Source organism: Acanthopagrus latus, chromosome 20 (genome assembly GCF_904848185.1).
Source record: "Acanthopagrus latus isolate v.2019 chromosome 20, fAcaLat1.1, whole genome shotgun sequence".
Classification (NCBI taxonomy): domain Eukaryota; kingdom Metazoa; phylum Chordata; class Actinopteri; order Spariformes; family Sparidae; genus Acanthopagrus; species Acanthopagrus latus.
The window spans coordinates 20,846,902-20,870,247 of NC_051058.1; the positions used below are offsets into that span (position 1 = coordinate 20,846,902).

The 23,346-nt window shown below is 41.6% G+C and overlaps 1 protein-coding gene across 4 annotated transcripts in view; it reads right to left on the reverse strand.

Moving 5' to 3' along the window:
* The window catches only part of LOC119009733 (leucine zipper putative tumor suppressor 2 homolog), a 33,601-nt gene extending 10,653 nt beyond the window's left edge, over nucleotides 1-22,948 (reverse strand). For 2 of the 4 annotated variants that reach the window (XM_037081273.1, XM_037081274.1), the window contains exons 1-2: nucleotides 22,636-22,948; nucleotides 6,669-6,799 (exon numbers count right to left, since the gene is read on the reverse strand). The gene's annotated coding sequence lies outside the window, so the exon portion shown is untranslated. Of the gene's footprint in view, nucleotides 1-3,096; nucleotides 3,245-6,668; nucleotides 6,800-22,635 lie in introns of those variants that run through there. The other 2 variants (XM_037081276.1, XM_037081275.1) reach the window with 2 other exon arrangements.
* Nucleotides 22,949-23,346: the final 398 nt, after the last annotated feature.

Consider the following 23,346-nt stretch of genomic DNA (forward strand, 5'->3'; position numbering starts at 1 on the left):
CCTTGACAACCATACAGGGGGCTGAATGTAGATGATAGGCTACAAATACGAGGTGTAATTATACCAAAGTACAGCTGCCATTCACTATTTTGATTATTTAGTCATTTGTCAAATATTCAACACAATTATTTGGTAAGAAAACTGAGAAAGATTCCCACCAGAGAAAACCCAGATTTATTCATATTTACTAACATAACGTCCAAAAGAAAACCAGCAAATCTTCTAATTTGAGAAGGCAGAACAACATCTAGTATCAGCACTGAAATACTGCAAAAACAAGACATTTCCATGTCATACACACAGCATGTTTCTGCTGTGTACTTAGCACTGCACAGCACTGCATTATATTTCAACAGCCCCGATAATGCCAACAGTGTCAGCTGACTGTGACTGTGGGCAGACTGTTATTGTCTGGGAAAGCCCTTGAAGGTTTTAATGCAGCAGACAGACAGACTGACTCAGTCAGTCACTCCTCCAGCAGGAGGAATGTGTGGCTGCAACAGCTAATGAGAGGTAAGACTTAACATGGACTGAATTAATGCTGGTCAGCCTTTGTTTTTCTGATGTCTCATCATTCACATGCCACAGCCTGACCGAGGAGATCTGAAGCAGTATTTCTCCTGCGTTGAGCGTTTTTTGCTCTTCAGCAGCCAACAGTAGCAGCTCTGGGGACATGCTGTCACCTCGAGGCGTCAGGGTTTTATCCCCAGGCTTTCAGCACTGACAGTTTTATGGGATTACTCATATGAGAAAAGAATATAAGAAAAAGCTGCAGAGAGACAATCTGCAACTGCTGCAGTTTGTAAAAATGTGATTGTTCTGCATAAAACTGTGGCACCCAAAACCTTACAAACTAAAAGCAAACGCATGACAAGAACTATTAGTTGCCAATGACTGAGCTACCGGGACACCCCATTAACTCTGTATTTAACCAATACTGACCCCTTGTTTACAGTGTTTTAAATTACAAAAACATTCTGCAATATCATTTTAAGGTCATATCGCCCAGCCATAACTTTAGAAATACTCAAAGACTTGAAATCTGGCCGATAGATGAATAACTACCTGGATGTTTTGTTCTCTGGTCTTTGCAAACGAAAAGGAGAGAGGAGATAAACGTTTATTTTACACGCGTCTTATCTCTGAGGTGAAATGGGAGCTGTAGCACAGATGAGAAATCCATATGCTGACTGATGAGATCAATACGTTTCAAAATTCTTGCTGAGATTTCAGTCTGCACGACCTCACTGAATATGAAATGTGAAACAGAGGCTGCAGTCTGCTCTGAAACATCCAACTCAAAAGTCCTGAGTTCACAGACTGACAGTCAGGTCAGTCCAGTCTCAGCAGTGCATTTCATTAAACATACAGCACTAAGTCTAGATACATTTCATTGATATTCATTGGCATGCAGGGCAGCCACTCGTCTGACTGCATCTGAGGTTGGCAAGTGGAGAAATACGCAGTATAAAAGCCTTTTTATAGAAGCCATCTTACACAGATACAGTATACACAGTTTAATGGACCGGCCCTGCGAGACTGCAACGTCACACAAACCTGCTTTGAGACAAACTGAAAGACCGCTGCACTAAATCCCTCTTTGTTAGCGCCACGCCATAAACACACACCCACAGCCCACGAGGTGAGAGGCTAAAAATATTCCCCCACACCAGGTGAAGTGTTGAGACCTATTAGAAAAAAAGGAAAGTTTTATACTGTTTGTCACCACTGAGAGTCTGACTGAAGGAAGACGTGGAGGGGAAATAAGTCAAGACAGAATAAAGAGGAGGAAGAGGAGGGTGTCTCAGTTTTCAGCAGGGATCGTCTGCATGAGGGAACAAACAAATGAGTCTGTAGATCCCCTCCTCCACTCTACATCTCTCTCTCTCTGCCCAAACTTTTGAATCTCTCTCTCTCTGTCTGTTCTGCACCCCACCTCCCATCTCCTTATTCTTCCCCCACCTCTCTCTCTAGAAACTGGAACATAGAGAGAAAAGTGTGACAAAACTATTTTAGTTTTTGTAGACAACCTACCTTTCCCCGGGCAGACACCTCACACCCCTGGCAGACACAGCCGGTCACCGTGCCAAATGATAATGTTTCCAACCGCAACCATTATTTTAACTGTTTAGTCTTTGAAATTTCAGGAAAAAGTGGCAAATAGTGACAAGATTACATCTTTAAATTACTTTGCCTTAGTTGAACATTGATATCAGCCATTATTTGCCTTGTTGACAGCTATCGACCTGTTAGCAAATAAGACGTTTTGTTGTGTCACACCAAATTTTCAGGAACACATTCCTGAGCTACTGGCTCATGACATCCCTGCCATCAGTGTGAAAGCTAATTGTATAGAAGCCAACTGCCATGTTTGAGGCAATTACTTACTTTAAACCAAAACTGTAAAAGATTCGAATGAAGCCAAAATTGCCTTAATTTACTTAACAAGCGTAGCATCGACACCCTGCACTAACACCAGTAGCAGCCTATAAAACACTTAAACAGACATTCCTCATGAGAGCCTACAGTTTGTCTGATGAACTGAACACTGTCAATGATTATACAGCACACTGAAAGACTGCAGAGGCCTCCTTTCTCACACACACACACACACACACACACACACACACACACACACACACACACGCACACACGCACACACACACACACACACACCTCTGGATTAATGTCCTGAGCCTGTCACTGTTTTTGTTTTAATGAGCAGTAGCAGAACAGAGCGATCGATGAAAGGTGGCGGCAGCCTGTCAGTGTTAGACTTAAGTTATTCCTGTGGCTGCAACTAACAGTTATTTTCATTCTCAATTAATCTTCTTTTCTAATTATATTATTAAGACTATGAAGTTTTTTGTTAAAAACATGACAAAATTGCACCAAACTCATTGATAAATCTTTGCGTTTCCCTTCACAACTACAACTATAAAGTTTCTGGGTTTCTTTTAACACTAACATGCAATAAACCTGTGAAAATAGCTTAGAAGTCCGAATACCAAACATCACTGTATGTCACCTTGATTGCCACCGTAGTAAAATTCAACTTCCCTTTTCTCCAACGTCCCTTCCCTCCGAGTTTCTTACCCCAGTTTGCTCCCTGCATATCTGTTCTGGAGTGTGACCAGCTCCTTCTTATCTCCCGGCCTCTTCTCCTTCAGCTCCTTCAGCTTTAGTCGGCTCAAACATTCACTCTGTGCCTGCTCTCCTGGATGTTTGGCTCTGTTTCTGACCAACTCTCCTGAGGAAAACTTCTCTAACCCCCCCTTAAAAAAAGAAACAGCTCATTCTCAAGCCAAATGCCGCCAACGTGAATGGGAGCACAGTCCCCTCCCCTTCCTCCCACCTCCTCCTCCTCCCTCCTCCTCCTCCTCAGCACAGCCCAGCCTCTCTCCCTCTGACAGATACACCTCCTCTCTCCATGCCCCGCTCCTCCTCTACCATTTCCTTTGACCAAAGAAACTACACTCTGCAAAGTCCTCTACTGCCTTTGTCAGGCTGTAAAAAGAGGAGAAAGGAGACAGAAACAGAAAGCCAGGGAGAGGCGAGCTGTCAGTTAAAGGCCTTTCTACTCTCAGACAGAGTAAAAAGAAAGCGGAACTGCATGAGGGTATCATCTCACTTTAAAAAGTTTTTTTGATTTGAGCCTTTTCATCTGTCAAAATTAAGTCTTCATCCGAGTGCATTCAAGACAAAAACTAAAGAAGATGCCAGTGAAAAGAAGGAGAAAAAAGCCTGGAGGTGTGAGGATTCAGCGTTGGAGAAAAGGGTAAAACGTACTCTATGAATCTGCAGTCCTGCTTCTTATCCGTCAGTCTGATCTAAAAACACTGCTAGCCACACACCGAGAGCTCGAAAAAGAATTATAGTTAATCACTGAGCAAATTCTTAATTAAAGAAGATGTCACTGTGAATTAAAAGAGGTAAAGCTGGATGTACGACGTGTACATACAGCATGATACAACTGCTTCAGAACATAACTCTCACACGCCTGTCGGTAGGGTCAGTAGCACCAAGTGCATTTCAGTTGTCCAGATCCCAGGGTTTGATTCAAAAAAGGATGTGTGTATCAACTGGGGGCAGCTCAAAGGATGTGCAAAACTTCAGCTTGTGTGTCTGTTAACAGCAGAGCCAAATCCAAGACAAAGACATCCATCGTATTGTTATTCTGAACAGAACATCCATTATTTCCCTCTGCAGCAAAGTAGAATTACATAATTAAATACTTAAATAAAGTACCGGTGCATTCTTCAAATTTGTACTTTCTTATGGTCCCTCAGTAAATTTAGCCTTGGCCTACTTTCCATTGCTATTTGTGTGTGTGCTGAGGCTTTAATAGCCTAATAACAGCCTATAAATAGTATCAAAAATTAGGTTTGAAGTAATGAAAAACTGCATTATTTGTTCTCTGACCACATGGGGGCAGCACAAAAAGCTGTAAACACAACATTAACATAATCTTTTTAAGCTGCTATTGGAAATATGTTTGGAAACAGCTTCTTATTTACACATCCAGTCATGTTTCTGGCCACTTGATGAATGCTTTAGCTCTGCTGGCTGCAGAAGTTAGCTGCCTGCAGCGAGTGTTTAAGAGGATTTTCAGTGAAAACAGCTGCGTCCTGCTGCTTCAACTAAGATTGAGGAGAGCGGTCAGAGTAAACCGAAATAACATTTGAAAAGTGACTAATTCAATATCACATGCAGTCATTTTCTCCACTGTTAACATATTGAGTAGTGTAGCTTTAAGACTTTTAAGTTAGATATAAAATGGATAGGTTTTAAAACATGATTTTCCTGGTAGCTATAGTCAACACGGGATCTTCATGTATTAACTTGTTCCCTGCTTAAACCTCTTTGATATAATATTCATGATCACTGAAGTTTAACAAAGAGTCTCTAATATCCTGAGTAACCAGTCGATCAGCTTCCAGAGGAGTATTTTCTTGTGACAGCGACTGCATTCAGCTTTTACCTTGACCTGTAATCGACCATCTGGCCAGCATGAAATAACATAAAGGAAACAACAGGACAAGATGGTGAAGTCAGAGCTCAGCTCAGCTGCTCAGCTCCCAGATGAAGAGAGGGGTAAAGTAGGGTACGAGAAGTAGGCTATGCCCTGCCGCTGCCTTACACACACACAAACACAGATCTGCCCCTCTTCCTTTTCTCTTCTAAACTCCTTCTCTTCCTTCTTCTCCTATAACTGGGTCACATTGGTAGGCACCAAGTTTGTCCTTCAGGCACTGAGACGTCAGGGAGGGAGTTCAAGGTCATTCTTGGTCACGTCTCAATGGGAGGTCTGGAGAACACTGAATATGCCACAAATGAAACCAAGCCAAACCAACAGGAACTACTCTCCTGTTAGAGCCCAAGATTGGACGACAAACACCATCAATCAGCCGTCCCGAGGCCACCAGTGTTGGGATAAAGAGGCAGGCTGCAAATCACCTCTGTGAATGCCACCATTAACACTACTGCTTTATAGGCTGAGGGGGGGCCTAACATGACTCAGCCCCTTTAGAGGGAGTTGATTTACAGGCTGAAGCGACAGAGTAAAATGACGACTCTGTGGCTTCCTTCCCTGTCTGCACGACAGCCAACGGAAAACCAAGAGGGAAATTAAAGTAAAGTTCCAGTTAAACAATCGTTCCAGTGCGGCTTCGCAGTTACATCGGGTACATCTGCCTGGTGGTTTCTGGTTTATCCTCCCCAGCCATATAAAGTTTATTATCCTAAAGGAATACAGAAAACATTTAGTGGCACCGTCTGTGGGCCAATTTCTAGTGAACATTGAAAGTGTTCCCTTAAGAGGCCACAATTCTAGTTTATCTGTATCTATGGCGGATGCCCAGCAGGTGGCCATCCATCATAGGCCGAGCTGCCATCTCTCTGCGGTCTGTCAGCCCGGCTTCCTTCTATATTTTCATAACAACGCCTCACGTCTGGGACCAGAAACCGACAGAAAGCTAGGCCATCCATCAATGTCCGTGCTGCCTCTGCGTGGGGACATCACTCCCTCTGGACGCTGCAGCTAAAAGTGGCCACAACCAGCCGGCCCTTTGGACCGCTTACTTTGAAAATAATCCACCACGGCACAAAGCAATCCACGAACCATCTCTGAAATAAAACAAGTGTGAAGGTTTAGCACTCCGCGGGGGGTGGCTCATCAGTTTTTAGACACAAATGAAGAGAAGGCAGAAAGGGAGAGCTTTTGTAGATTGAAATAACTACTCTGAGTAAGTCCGGTCATAAATCCACAGAAATGGGATGGCTGTATTGAGCTGGCAGGGACCCGACTTAGCCACACTCTGATTTACTGTATAATGTGCCAAAAAGATTAGGGTTACGCTTCCAGCTCTGGAATTATAGCAAAACCCTATCCATGATTAAGATCTGTTGCACACTCCCACGCAGCAGGAATGTGTTAACATCCACACATAGTGGGATGCACACTACTATGTGTGCGGCAAGCTGCAGCCAATTCTTAATGTCAATAGTCTCGACCAGAAATGGCTCCAGGAGAAAACTGGTTTCAGATGTCAGAGAATTAACACAATATGAAGCTTTGTGAGGGTAAATGTTTGTGTAAAATACAACTTCAAGGTCTTGCTTCACATCAGTGAAAAAGTTCAAAGTTAAACCAGATTTCGTCCACTTACCTGTCAATGACACCCTGTCTTCAGCTTCTGGAGGCCTTAGAAAAGCATGAGGTAAAGGTCGGTCGAGCATCCCAGGAACTCACACCGGTGAGAGGATCTTCATTCTCTCTTCTTCTCGCTGATATCCCAGGCTGCAGGGGTAAAAAGCAAAAAAACAAAAAAACATGCATGATGTTGAATCAGCAGACGAGAGGCTGTGAGACCACTGCGGAGAGTTGGAAAAACCTGAAATGTGACAAGTGTGTTTATAGAAGTCAGCGAAAAGAAGGAAAATCTGAGTCATGACGGCGAAAAGGCTTCACACAGAGGAGGGTTGAGACTGAGGGGATTTTCCATGTCAACAAGAGGGAAGACTGAGACCAAAACCTTGCACCCAGTTCACTAAACAACTATTCCCTGAGTCGCGTCAAAACCTGACTGTTGATTCTTTTACATTTATGGGTTTTCACAACAGGTTTCTGCCATTTTCTGTGGTCAAATGAGGTTTACGCTAAAGACAAACATAGTTTCTAAGTGAAGAAACCGGTGCAACAGATATGAAACAGGAAAAAGTTAAGAAAACAAACTTTTCATAAAGACAAAAAGGTGAGACTCACACTGCCACCATCTGGAAAGAAGCAGAGTCCATCTGCTACTCATTAAACTGGTGTATTAGTGGCAAAGCAAGATTTAACTTAAGAGTAGAAGTGTGAGAGGTGAGTCGACCACACAGTCTTTACTTCAGACTGGTAGTTCACAGTCCTGCTGCCGTGAGAATGTTATCACTGCAATATATTACATTAGATTAGATTACATGTGGTGCTATCGTGTACCATCATGTCAGGTAGAACAAACTATTAATACAAGAAGAAAAAAACAGCAACATGTGGTGGTGAACAACTTCCCAACTTCACTTCTCCTCTTTAGAGACCAATTGTTCAAGGTGTCCTTCCTCCTGTTAAAGTATAACTGAATTTAAATAACTGTCTGCACAGATGACGTACTGGACTAATTGCCAGTTGGACCTCCAGGGATCATATTTCCATGTATTGCTGTACATGAATTATTCAAACAGTATTCAGAAACAGAAACATTGAATGAATCTCTCACTGACCTAAATGTGATCGCGTCACAATTTCAAATGAAAGTTTCAAACTGACGAAAGCTACAACAACCAGAAGTTCTACTAACAAAGAAATCAACAGTTCAGTATCTTAAACGGTAAAAATATAAGATGTGAGATAATTGAGCAGGAGCAAGAATGTTTTGTTTTTCACGGGGATAACTGTTCTTGTAATATAACCTGTAATCAGTGAGCACTACGGCTGCTGCCTTGTGGATTTTGTTACCTTCGGATAGAACAAAACCATTTCCCCTTATTTCCAGTCTTTTTGCCAAACTAAGCTAACCAACAGCTGCTGGTAACTTCATACCTGGCATACAGCTGAAAGACTGATATTGACCTTCATAACTCAAGCAAATGAGTCAATTTCCCAAACTGTCGAATCCCTCTTTTGAAAAAGGAACATAGGGTAGTCTAGGGATTCAATAGTATGAGATTTTTGATACAGTATGTCTCCAAAAAAGATCCACATCTTTTTCTAAGCACTGTATCGTGGGCAATGCCTGTAACCCAATAAAATAGAAGGTAATAGCCCCTCACTGGATCTAGATAGACACTATTGATCGTGCGAGGGAAACTGTATGTTACAGCAGTATCATCAACTGAAGATTTAGAGAAAACAACAAAAGATTAACAGTAATCTGAGAGATCTGGAGGGTCGCGGTGAACTGTGGCAGGAGCTGAAACTGAGAGTGGGCTAGCGGCGAACTGGTTAACGTGCATCCTGTTTTATCAGCAGGATCAGGGATGTTTGCTAAAATTAACGTTACCAACCGCCTGCAGGGTTAAAGCAGCTGTACGGGCTTTAGTTAAAGCTAAACAAACCTGCAGCGCCTCCATCTGTGCCAGACAAACTGTATTAACATGTTACAGACAGATGGAAGCGCTGAAGAGACTGTGGCTTCCCACATGTAATGTATCTCAATCCAGATGGCTTTAAGGCAGTTTCTTAAATGTTGTACTGCAGTAGTGCCAAGCCATAGTGTAAAGTAATACCTTAATACTTGTTTTAAAGTGAAACAATGAGCCCACAGATCATAAACAGGTGTTTACTTAAGAGGGCCGCTCCCCTCACCTGCTATTCCACATTGAAGGGGATAATCCTCATTAAAGGAAGACCAAACAGCAGACGGAGGGACACAGATAGAGGAGCATGTGTGCTGAATAAAAAAGGAGTAGAGAGCAGCACTGTGATTACCATTTCATTACATTATTCATCCGCTGAACGGGCACCTTCAAAGACAGCTTTCAATAACACTGAACCTCCCTATGACATGTTAACTGACCCATAAATCAATCAGCAATCAATGAGGTGGAGGGGTAAAGATGAGAAGTCTCTTGTTCTTCTCCATCAGAAAGTATAGACATCTTATTTGAGAGAAAGACAAATTCAATCTCTTGGCGTTCCTTTGAAGAATTGTTTTCATGACAGTTCAAAGCAAATGACACACCTGCAGTGAATAGAGGCCCTTCTGTTTGAAATGGTGATTGACTGAACAGGTAACCAAGCGTCATTTCATGTGTTGAGAAGGCTTAATGTCCTAAGTGCTTTTTTTACAATCAGGATGAGTAAAAGATCAATCAAACAGGTACCTTATCTTCCAATCTGAAGACATGGTAATAACCTGAATATGAGACAACTTGTTTTCTTTTGTTTGAGAACGTTGCCTCGAGTCGACTGCAGAAAAACACCAGGGACCAAATTGTAACTGTCAAGCAGTGAAGGATCACCAGTGTTTAAAAAGAAGAGGGCTTAAAAAGACGTTACACACAGCTGCACAGGAGTGTGTGTGAGTATGTGACTGATACAAGATACACAAAAGCCACATTCACACAGGACTAGTATTACCTGGGGACCTCTAGTGATTTGTAATAATTGCAGAGGACGTCTGTGATCGTAATCCCATGTGAGTCTGACATTTCTGTAATTTGAAAAGTGATATACAACTATTTCTCGGCAGACACAGAGGTCGTATGATAATATTAGTCCCGTGTGAATCGGCATCTCTGTGGTTTGAGGTTGTGTTTCTTTTTTAAAACATCTGTTTTCTGTTGTCAGACAATTGAACAAGTAGGAAATCTGATCGCAGCTCGTAGCATGTATAACAGCAGTCACCAGCTGAGCAGAGATCAGCTATATTGATGTTTAAAAGTGATGACAGAGAAGGTTAGGAGCAACAAAAGGTCGTCATGTTCAGCCACAAAACATCCATTACTTGCTTTAATATGAGCTGCATGTGTATGTGAATTTACACTATATTAATAATGTGGCTGCTGAGGAACAGACAGTGCACTTCTGAAAGTTTAAACACAAATGCAGGGTCTCTTGGCAAACTAGTCCTGTGTGAACAGGGATAAAGATGGGATTTACATGGAGCTTTAACGGAACTATTTCATGCTTTATTTTATTACTTCTGTTCAGGGTCATCAAACACGTAGGCCAGTACAGTAGATTTGTTCTCTAGGCAATTACTCAATCTGTGAAAAATGTGATAAACAACATCAGTACATAACATTGAATAGATAAAATCTGCCTCCTTCTGCTCCGCCACCATCTTTCCTTCACCTTTTCACACTTTTCAGATTTCAAAAGATCCTCAGTGAATGCAAAATCAATATCATTTATTCATCACAGTGGCAGGGTTCTCTCAGTTCACTCAAACAATAATTCAGGTTATAAAATAAGTATCTATATATCAAAACAACTCAGTGTTTGTGGATGTCCTCAAGGGTATCCAGAGAACATTCAAACACAGTTAATATCTGACAATCTGAAAATCAGACACTGGTCAGGGACCAATGACAGATAAGAGAAAGAGAACAGATTTGGGTTTAATCTGTGGACAGGAGGGCCGACAATCTCCCAGCTGCCTAAAAAAAAGAAAACAAAAAAGATCCCTGGGGGTCAGATAAGGCCGTCTGTTCAGTGTCCCACAGAGCACTGTAAGATTAAGCCTGCCTGTAGACATGTAGCTGGGGATTCACAATACAGTTGTTCACAATGCAAAGATAATATCAAAAGATCTGTTGGTGACAGGTTAAACCTTTTTGTCTGTCTTCCTCTGGTATTGGACGGTAAATGTAGCACACATGGTGCAAAATAATTAAAATGAATAATGGCTAATGAATATTTGAAACTTTTTGTTTTGGGCTGGTGGAAGAAGCCCTTGTTGCACAACTCAAGTTTTTGTTCAAGTTTTATCAATAAGATAACAGCTGATAATTACTGCACACAACCACAAATTTATGGTACAAAGACACACGGACCTCATAAACCCAACAAAATGAACAGTTTGAGATTCATCACCCAATTGTATTCGTAAACATTCAGTATTAGTTGGTGTTGTTGTGCTTGTTTGAGCATCACAGCATACAGTACGTTTACAGCTACACTGTGCAGTGTCCCGAGGTTAATTTAAATAGGATGTGGTGCAGGAAATAAATTTAGATACCTATTGGGAAGGGCAGTGTAACAGAGAAGTAGAAATGAGGATAAATGAGGTACAGTGTTTGCCAGGCTTTCAAGCCCACACACACAAAAGCTTGAGAACACACACACACACACACACACACAGACACACACAGACACACACACACACACACAGACACACACACAGAGCCAGTGAACTATTAAGGAACAGGGTGGCGGCCCACTTCTTCCCTATCCAAACACCGCCACCCCACAGCACTTAGGTTTATTATTCTAGTGTTCAGCCGTGTGCCAAAAGGTTCCAGACAAGTTCACAAACCCAATAAGAGAAGGTGGAAGCAACACGCGCTGAACAAAGGCCATTCAGAGAACAGGGAAGTGATATAGAATAAAAGAACAAGATGTGCACCGACATGTTGACAATAATGTACTCGGAATGCTAAAAATGCACACAACTGGCATCATGGCGTTCATTTTCATTTTTAGAGCCTCTTTGCTTGTACACAACGGTGGTCACTAACATCATAAACAGCTTGAATGCTGGACAAAACAACTTATAGAGAAGTTTGCGTTCAGAAATTCTGAAATCACACAACTGTTTATGTGAAAAGATAAAACGGGCAGACAGAGGGTGGAAAGTGAAGCCGCTGGGAAAACTGGCATGTCTGACTTGTTTGGACAGCATGAAGATGGCCCACATGGAAAGCATCACATTCCATCTTAAACAGCCCCGAATCTCTGTAGTTTCTCAGTAATTCTTATTTCGGATCGTCCAGGCCAAACCTCAAACATCCTCCGGCAATTTGGAAATCTACAGAGAGAAACTTTCAACCATTTCCACTGTTCTGTGAGTGGTCAGGGATTGAGGATGAGGAGGAAGCAAAGAAGGAACAGGAGTGCAGCTGTCTGTGAGGAGGAGGTGTTTTTTTGGAACGAATGTTAAATGTCTACCTTGAAAATTGCTGAGCATGAGCTTAAACAAACTATGCTTAATGTTGTACAGTGTAATGAATCCAACAGCTTGTTCCTAAAAATACTACAGCAAAGCAGAAAAAGACAGACTGCGGGAGTGATAGATAAGAGGTTTTAAGGTTGGCTTTAAATGTACAAATATCGGTGTCTGTATCTATTAAAAGACGCTTGGCGGGTGATGAGTGGTAATGACCTGCTCTGGAGGAGAGAGTCGGCAGACGAGCCAGAACTTCTGGAGGAGTAATCACCCGAAGTCACACTGGATTCTCCTCTCATCCAAGGAGGGGAGATAAAATTACATTTTAACTTTTGTGATCAAGTGAATTCATCTTCACTCCCATTCATCAACCAGCGATCTGCAGGGATAACCTCCTTTTTTGGGTGTTTATGTTCATAATGTTGACTGCCGACTGAAGCTGGAGGAGAAATGGGGAAGAAGAGAGAGAACCAGAATCTCTGCTGAGTGCTGAGTTTAGTGATTGACCTGAATTCAAACACACAGACACAAACACCCTGAATAAACACTTGTGCAAGTAATGCCAATCAGCAAAAATGATCCAAAGGTCAAACCTACATGAATTGCACCAAGTTGGTGGTGAGCAAACCACCACTGCTTATGAAAACCTATCTTGACAAATGTTCAAGGACAATAAGTTTTATTCCCGTTCTTCCTTTCCTCACAATCTGATTCTCTCTCTGAAGTTCAGGTGACCAAATTAAAACACACCTGGCTCTTTCTCTGGCTCTTTCAGATAAAAGAATGAGAAACGTTGTCCTCTACAGTGTGTGAGCTAAATATGATCCACACTAATTACTTGTTTATTTTTTAACATTGGTATTAATTTTTTTATTTATGAGCATGAGGGATTCTACAGAGGAAGGTAATTATGTTTTATCTGTCGACTAAAAGGAAGAGCTGAACAATAAATCAATACAGGATGAAAGCAGAAAAAGTCAACAACAGGCTTTCATTACTGTTCCGTTTAGCGTGGATGGATAGATGAGCTGTACATTGTTTGAATAGTCCACATCTCTCATCCCCTCCTAGTGTGACTCTGCACGTTAATTACTTCAGATCCACTTCTTTTCTGCCTGCGTAAGCCCTTATGCAACGCTGTGACGCAGCTCCTGCCCAGCCGTGCATCCCACCACCCACATAGCTTCTGATCCGCACCCTCGATATTCCCTGCCACCTCCTCACCTCACAGTCAGCCTGCCTCCAACCACATGGTCAGCCTCTCATGTTAAAAACCCTCACTTAATCAGGACTACGTGTTTGAGATATCGCAGTTTTATGCTTATCAAAGTGTGTGTTTGCGTGCAGTCCATCTCGTGGCCTCTTAGCAGGAGATAATCAGGCCAGAAATCACACAGAGAGCGAGGAGAAATGTATTTAAAAATATCCAAACAACCAACCTCAGGGAGGTGTCGTCCCACTTCCTCACTGTACCTCCAATCTTCGCTGATTGAATCATGCTCATCTTTATTTTACTAAAATTCGACTTGGATCCTTTTTATGTTTCTTCTCCTGTCATCGATAATGAACCTTTTCTTTTTGAGTTTCTGATGGGAGACATGCCAGATAAAGTATGAGAACTACTGGACTAACAGCAAGAAAAACTTAACAAATGGCATTCAAGACAGTTTTATAACTCTAAACTTCAGAAAAAGGACACAGGATGAAATATTACTCTGCGTCGTGAGACCACTGATGTTTGACCATTTTTGAAAAGCTGTTGGAGAAAAAGATAAATATGACCTTGTTGAGTGGCAGTGAATGAAAGAAGGAACTGAGCGTAAAAGTGGAGAAAACTGATGTAGAAATTACAACAGAGAAGAGAGAAAATGTGGACAGATGTCAACGTAGATTTTTACGTAAACGTAAATTTCGTATTTGTTACATTCTCCCCAATTAACTCTGTGAGATCAAAGTAATTATAACTAAAAGAAATTATAGCCTAAATTACAAAAATAAGACACAAGCTTTAACAAAGTAGACTACTGCAGATGAACAGGATATAGGAATGGTTTTGCTTTCAAAAACTATTTGTGTTTTCTCATGTTGCTGATCACCGTCTGTGAGTCTGGCTGTGGGCTGACCTTGGGGGAGGCAATGTGACAATTTTACATCAAACTGTTTCCAAACTTCACACAACCTCATTGACAGGGTGATATAATATTTGTTTTCTTCCTTTTGATCGGTGTAAACCCCAAAAATCTGTATCGGTCTTGCTCGATTAATGTTCTATTGTGTTTTAATGGTTGAATTGGAGAAATCCTGTTATCCTATATTGCAAGCCTGGCTATAATAAAAAGGGCGTTCCGAAAATTGAGAGAAAAAAAAGATTGCAATTTCAATTAATTTGATGAGGATATTATTGTTTGTGTAAATCGATCCGTCCATAGCTAAACCACAGTCAGAAGGTGTGAGAATGATCATCACAGCGAGCCATCAGGCAGCTGACACAGCTGAAGAGTATGTGAGTGGGTACTGAGAGGATAAAAAGAGTGCGTGAGCAACAAGGGAGCGAAAGACGTGAAAACAAGAGGAGAGAAGTAGGAGTGAAAGAGGCTCCAGGCCTGTACTGTACATCAGCACATATGGGCCTCCCTGCAGCAGCTGTGAATGTCATGATCACACTCCCATCGCAGTCACAGCTGCTCATGGGAAAAGGGCATGTTGTTTTTCATGCATTTTTTTAACACACATAATCATCCACAAGTGACAAGAGATGATGCAACACACTACGTGTAAATGCCATGTCAAATATTCTCCTGACACAACTCACTTTTTGGTGTAAGCTCAGAACGAGGACCGAGGCCAAACATAACAAAAATTGTGCCCACATTCTCAGACGCTGTCTGAACCGATGTAATCCGACCAGTTACACTGCGCTTCTCTTTGCAGCAATCAGAGGAATATTCTGTAATTCTGAAGGCTGTACTTATGTGCTCTGGGCTTAAAGGTAAAATCACATTGACAGCCGCTGATGCTGACCATGTTCACCATCTTAGTTAAGTGCATTAGCATGCAAACATTTGCTCATTAGTATTCAACAGTAGGTGCATTTGTTTTGATAGTTTTGACAGAGTGACTTAATAAAAAGTCAACAAGGCAGAAACTCGAACCAAAACAGTACGTGTGATTTAAGGTGAACAAAGTGACACTATGTAGGCAAACAATTATCAGAAAAAAAGGTTTATGAGAATCATTATCAGGTTGTCAAATACTTGTGCTTTGTGTTGGTGGTTAAAGTCTGATGTAGTCAATTCAACTAATAGTATAGTATAAGTAATTCAGAGTCTTCTGAGTCCAGCATCAAGTTATCCTGGACAAGTGTTTTCCCCTCCAAGGACACCTTTTTCCACCCAGTCACTAAGTGATGTTGATGAGGGTGACTTTGCTCTGAAGACAGCAAAATCCAGCCATTCCTGCATCTTATCAGGTCTGTTTACAAAACTGTAAATCTAATCAGACCTGCCGCACTTCCCCAGGCCTCATTCTCAAAATGGCTGCAGGAAAAGATGTAGCGACACGGGTCAACTCTGAGAGATAAAAGGGCACATGTACGGAAGAAAAAATAATTTGGTTATGGTTGCGGAGTTATGATTGAGAAATGAGACACAGGAGAGGTTCCATTTCTATTTCTCTACAGAGCAGGAAGGAGGGTACATCTATTATTTCGCAGTCATCAGTATTCAATAAGTGAACACTGTGCTGTTTGCAGAATAAAAAACAGCATTGGATCATCACTCCCACTTTCCATCCCATTCAGATACGAAACAATCCTGATTTTTTTAATGCAGTGGATGAGACTGCACCACATACACAAAGTAATGTTGCAGAAATAAATTGTTATTCTCTCTGAAAAGAGAAACTTTTGGTAAAAGTTTTGGAAGAAGCACAAGACTGTGACTAGCATTGGAAAGTTAAAAGTTTTGAAATATGGATATGCTTTGTTTTGGTACTGTGGTCCATTTGCATTGAGATTGGGCCATTAGTCAAAGTGCCAGGAAAGGAGGTGACAAAATGTGGCAATTTGGGAGGTAAAAAATGTCCACAGATTAATGGCCAGTGTGCCGTGCACCTGAAAATTGGGACGAAGCGGAAAACACATGAGGTTTCAGCCTGAGAGAGCGAAGAGGAAGGCCTGTGTGTGGGTCATACATCTGTTACTAAATCCCATAAATACTTATCCTCAATATTCTTCACATATTTTTAATCACAGACGTCACCTGCCCAGTCAGGACAGACTCTCAGCTCCAGATTAGACAGAAAAGGAGGAAACAAAAAAGTCACGGCCTGTTCCCAAGCTCAGGGATCTCTCAGACCTCATCCCCGACTCCTGGTGCCCTCAGACAGATGTGCTGTCCAGCTGTGCACAAAACATTGAGCTGGCTAAGAATACCAAACCAATCCTGGGGAGGATTTCAGGTCACAAGTCCTCCATCTGTAGACGAGGGTCACAACGTCTTTAATTGTCTTGTTTTGTTCAACATTCTGAAACCCTAATATATTCAGTTTCATCATCATTTAAGTCCAAGAAAACAAGAAGATTTAAGAAGATGAAGAACTGAGTTTTGGCTATTTTTGCTCACAAAGAACTAAAACAATGGGCCAAGAAATGAAAGAAAGTACTACTCCAAGCAAGATCAGAGAACAAGACAGCTGACGGTGTATACAGTGATGTTTACGGGGCTCTACGTAACATATTGGCCATATGTGAACAGATTATAATGCAAAGAGAAGAATTAGATCCTCCCTTCCATCTCGGTTGCCTATACATGCCTGTAGATTTGTTTAAATTGTTTAATGACTGTGGATTTCTCTGTAAAGGACTCGGGTCAGATTTTCTGCGCCAGTTCGAAGGATCGCCTCCTTGCCTCTCTCCTCTCAGCTGACAGAGAACAACAGTAGCTAAAGTTTAGAAATCGTGTCAGCTAACATAAACTAACAACGACTTTAGGCACAACACAAATGTTTCACAGAGCCCCTATAACAATGTTGGTTCCTAAATATTTTAAATTAGCTTTTAAAATGTTGTACGGCGATGATGCATTCAACAGACTGGAACACAGATTGTGTTTTGGTGAGAAACAATGGATATAAACATGACTGTGGTTGTTTATGAGAACGCTCAGCAGGGTAGCTTTAAATGTTTTTGTTCTGTGGTCTTAAGAGCTGCATTACAGCCAAGTCACACACATTTCTAACATCATTTCTGAGTGTTGAGAAATTCGGAACAATTCAGGACTTTTTCTCAGCGACCAGATCATCACCCATTTCTAATTTAATTTAGTTAATTTATACCACCAATCTTAACCCTTAATCCTGGAAATATACACTATATTACCAAAAGTATTCGCTCACCCATTCAAATGATCAGAATCAGGTGTTCTAATCACTTGGCCTGGCCCCAGGTGTATAAATTCAAGCACTCAGGCATGCAGACTGTGAAACAAGACATTTGTGAAAGAATGGGCCGCTCTCAGGAGCTCAGTGAATTCCAGCGTGGAACTGTCATAGGATGCCACTTGTGCAACAAATCCAGTCGTGAAATTTCCTCGCTCCTAAATATTCCACAGTCAACTGTCAGCTCTATTATAACAAAATGGAAGCGTTTGGGAACAACAGCAACTCAGCCACGAAGTGGTAGGCCACGTAAAGTGACGGAGAGGGGTCAGCGGATGCTGAAGCGCATAGTGCAAAGAGGTCGCCGACTTTCTGCACAGTCAATTGCTAGAGAGCTACAAACTTCATGTGACCTTCAGATTAGCCCAAGTACAGTACGCAGAGAGCTTCATGGAATGGGTTTCCATGGCCGAGCAGCTGCAGCCAAGCCACACATCACCAAGTGCAATGCAAGGCGTCGGATGCAATGGTGTAAAGCACGCCGTCACTGGCCTCTAGAGCAGTGGAGACGCGTTCTCTGGAGCGATGAATCACGCTTTTCCATCTGGCAATCTGATGGACGAGTCTGGGTTTGGAGGTTGCCAGGAGAACGGTACATTTCAGATTGCATTGTGCCAACTGTGAAATTTGGTGGAGGAGGAATTATGGTATGGGGTTGTTTTTCAGGAGCTGGGCTTGGCCCCTTAGTTCCAGTGAAAGGAACATTGAATGCTTCAGGATACCAAAACATTTTGGACAATTCCATGCTCCCAACCTTGTGGGAACAGTTTGGAGCGGGCCCCTTCCTCTTCCAACATGACTGTGCACCAGTGCACAAAGCAAGGTCCATAAAGACGTGGATGACAGAGTCTGGTGTGGATGAACTTGACTGGCCTGCACAGAGTCCTGACCTGAACCCGATAGAACACCTTTGGGATGAATTAGAGCGGAGACTGAGAGCCAGGCCTTCTCGACCAACATCAGTGTGTGACCTCACCAATGCGCTTTTGGAAGAATGGTCAAAAATTCCTATAAACACTCTCCTCAACCTTGTGGACAGTCTTCCCAGAAGAGTTGAAGCTGTAATAGCTGCAAAAGGTAGACCGACATCATATTGAATTCTATGAGTTAGGAATGGGATGGCACTTCAGTTCATAGAATGAGTAAAGGCAGGTGAGCGAATACTTTTGGTAATATAGTGTATGTAATATCATCCCAAAAGCTTATAACAGTCTAGCCAAGACCAGACATGGCTTTAGACTTTCGCAAAAGGTCATAAGCTAAAAATTTACAAGCTTTGAGAAGCGCTGTAAGTGCTTTTGAGGCGTTTGCCTATTTGCTTCTGTCTTCGCACTGTTTGGTGAACTAGCCACAGAGCTTAACAGGTAATTAATCAATTAAGTGTAGCTGGAACAAAGAGCCTATATAAACTGATACACATGCAAACAAGATATTTTGCATGCCATTGTTGTTAAAGTTGACAGGTTAGTTATACTTTAAAATGTGGGTTTTAGTCACCAATTTGTGCTGGCAAATACATTTCTTTCAAAAAATCAATGTTACAAAGTGTTTCACAATAAAATCCTCAAGTAAAAGCAAACAAGACAAAGGACTTAAGATAAGCAAGATAAATACAACATTTAAATAACAATAAATACCATCAATTAAGAAAAAGCCTTATGATAAAAGTTAGTTTTAAGAGGAGGTTTCAAGGATACCAAGTTGACATTGCCTCTGTGATATTTACAGATGTGTACTGAGCAGACACGCAGAGCTTTTAAAAAACTGATTTCTGTGACAACTTTATCAGATTGGAATCAGCCTGTCACACTAAAACATACAGAATGAGGCGTCCCAGAGAGGTTCAAAGACACACTGGAAACTAGATAAAAATCTCTTTGGTCCATGCTCAGAAGGAAGAAAACGAGGGGTGACGGTGAAAGCCAACTGTGCTCGCTCTGTTTTGTCAACATACAGCATGTGTTGTGGATTCAGCATATTGCCTGCGTTTTAAACACTACAGCAGATCTGCAGCAACCAGCAGTCTGTCAACTCCACCATGAAATCCCCAAAACAGATGCAAATCAACACACAGCACGTCTTCCCTTGGCAGAATCTAATTCAAAAACATGTAAGACATTGTTTCAGGAGCTGGAGAAGAAAGTCCTTAACTCATAATGTATTTGTTCTTAAGTCGTGTAGAGAATAAACAGAAATAAGCCTGTAGTCTTACATTTCGTCACAGCTCATTGTGTTTGAGAAGCCACACAGAGTCCCAAAATCATTATGTCAGACTGTTTTTTAAATACTGTGCTGTGGGAAACTGTGCTACATCAATAATTATGGTGAACAGCCAGTGACAGGAGAGCAAAGTCAACACAATGGGATGCCACATTAACAAAGAAACCCACAAAATACTACATAATCGTTTCATTTGACATGTTGGGCCCTCAAGAAAAACTAAAAAACATAACACGGTCTTCATGTTGCCTGACAGCAAAACACCTCCCACTCTGTTCCCATTGTTGTCTCCTGTCTTCTAAAGTTTCTCTTCTTATTTATTATTCCAGGAGACGGTTCGTGAAGACTAATAAAAAGAATCGAGGGACTTGACCTTCAGATTAAACGGCACAAGGACAATATGCAGGGCAGCACGACGGGGAGGTGTTACTTACAGAAAACATATTATCTATTATGAAACCCGACCTCTTAGAATAATAAATACTCACACCTCCATCTCCGTCTCCCTCATTCAACAAAGCCAAACTAGAAACCAACAAGGTTTGTGACAACAAACAGAAGACAGCAAGGGATGAAAATCCCTGTGTACACAAACTGTTCATACTCAGATACAGTGCGACTATTTCAGCTGTCAGCACATCTGGCTGACCACATCTTACTGCTCTGTTTACTTTCACAACCCCTTGTAGTAATTATCACGTGTAAAATGTGAGACACTGCTACCTCAGATTATCTCTTGATAATAATAATAATAATTAGGATCGCAACTAACTTTTTTACACTCAATCTTTCAGCCCCATTTTAAAAAACATGTTTATTATAACAATTTTTTTTTTTAGTTTCAAGAACCAAAAGTTGGCATAAAATGCCTTGATCAGATTCGTTCTTACCCATCTGTGGTCAGACGACCTAATCTGACTCATCACTGTCAACTTTCTGATTCAGATAGGCATGTTTGATGCTTTTTAAAAAAATGAATAATAAGCTCAAAAAGTTGCCTATATTCCCCAAACTATCTAACTAAACAAATATTCTTTTTTGAGACATGCTCTTGAACCCAAACTGTGTGATTGGGTTTAACAAGGGATCCAAAAAGATTCAACAACTAGATTCAAGACTAGAGTCAGCTTAGATGAAACACTATCAGATTCCTGTCATGTACAAGATAAACACACTTGGGAGAGCTCTACACAGATGCTAACACCCTGATCTGCTGACAAAGCAGCTCCTCTGAGGGAAGCATGCCATGTGCTTAAAAAAAAAAAAAAATCAATTGAGAAATTATCACTGCAAATAAACTGTGCCATCTCCCCCAGAGCCAAGGTTCACAGCCTGCCCTTTTGCAAGCGAGCTGAGGTAAGCACTTGACCTCTGTGTGTGTGTGTTTGGGCTGATGAAGTCTGAATATAATATACTGCAGAGTTGGGGGTTGGAGCTGCGAGAGCTGCTCTGCCGTTCTGCTTGTTAGTTATGTTATCATCCCGTTCAAACTATTTGGCTTTTGTTTACAGATGAGGCAGCTGCGTACAAAAATAGACGAGGTTGCTTTGTTTAATTTAAATGAGCACATGAGGGAATTTCTGGGCGTAAACGCACCGCAGAGCTGCAGTGGATGTACGCACTGTAAATTCCAACAAGCTAACTTCTGTGTGCAAATCACTCAATTATATTCTTCTTTCCTCTTGTAAAACTGGTCCCACGGTGCAACTGGTGACATTGTGATGCCATGAAAAGTGGCTCTGTGTCTGGCCAAACGTGGCTGTGGACAGTGTCAGAGGGGGGAATGCCATGCATTTTAAGAATTCACATATGTTATTGCTGCGCCCCAGGGCAGGTCTGGTCAGCGGATAACTGTGAACCGCTTTCTCAAGCTAGAAAATGACCCATGGATTGTTGAGTGTTGTCACTGGGATGTCAAATTTGCCACCATTCCCTTTCCTTTCGCAATAAACGGCATACATGAGACTGTTGTGCACTTGTGCGGACAAAAGATGAGTCAGGATGTATTTTGGGATTAAGCATTTTTAGCACCTTCATAATCAGCACCCCATTCATTGTCTATGGAGCAGACCTAGATTTCAAGTCCCAGATGATGCTACAAGTTTTAAGGACTCTTCTTTGAGATTTTCCAGAGGAGAACCGGCTCACCAACACGGAACAAGCTGTCCTAGGAGAGAACAATAAATATGCAGCATTTGAATGCCTTTAAATGTGGCTGCACAGGGACAAAAAGTTGGACGACAAAACTAAACTTTAGAAAGAAATAATGTCATGCAGATCTGAGAACTGGGGGAGCGGCGTTGAAGCCTCTGTTTGTATAAAGATAAGGTGAAAGCAAGAAGTAAGATTTGTTTGGGTGCATGATAAGGAAATTGTTGATTTATGGTTTGGGGTGAAGCTGGAGTAGCTGAGCAGGAAATGAGTCTGGGTACAGTTTCTGTAGGAGGCACTTTGTTATGTCTGCAGCCAGTCAGCCTGCCCTGTCTGATAAACACCGCAGATAAATAAAAAGAGACCACAGGGACTTCAGGGGGGCTCCAGGCGACATTTAACACTTTATTTAAGAGACCTGACCAAAAGAAACCACACTGAAGTTCCTGTCTGATTTACATATAATGTCAGCTAAAGGGAACAACAGCCTGCCAGAGGAATTAAGCTAACCTACACACACCTGTGCAGTGAGAGGCGAAGTCCATTTATAAAAGCGTCAATAAACTTACAGAAGTAGCTGGACACATACGAAGGCATACAGATACAACTTGGACTTCACTCTGTACATTTTTATCTAAAGTGAGCTACAGAAAACATCCAGTAAAAAACACAAACTTACCTTGTACGGTTGTAGTGGACAGTCAGTCAGTCGGGGGGCAGCTGCTGCTCTCTTCTTTAAAGTCTGCTAACAAAATCTGGACACGACCGTTGACGACTCTTTGTCCCTTTTTAAAACCGTCTTATCCACAAACCCGTAACTTTACGAACATGTCCGCTGACAAATAAACATGTTACATTTCTTCACAGTCTCTCTCTCTCTTTATTTCTCTCTCTCGTTTCTCTTCCTGCCGAGGGAAGCGTGTTTGTTGTTGTGCGGGGAGTCGGACAGGAGCCGCCGCTGGTGTTTAGACCGCGGCGGTAAGCTAGCAGGAGCCGTAACGGCTGCTTCCGGTTATGGCTTCCAAAATAAGATAGCCTAGTTTTTGTATATATGAATAATATCATTATGCTCCAGAGGTGATTAACTGTCGGTTAACTATTTCTAGTGTCTAAACTAATAAATAAAATAATATTTCAAGTGATAATCATAATGATAAGAAGAGAAAAAATAAGAGGAAAATGCCAAACACTTGCTGGTTCCTTTCTAGTTTATTAAATGTAATGATCTGCTTTTTTATTTGTAATTTTTATTTGTCAAGTTATTAGTTTTGGGTTGTTTCTTAGACCAAAGAAGCAATGTGAGGATATTACTTTGGGCTCTGGGAAGTTGTAACGAGCCATGTTCACGATTAAACAGTAAAACAGTAACAGTAAAATTCCAGTTGTCCAG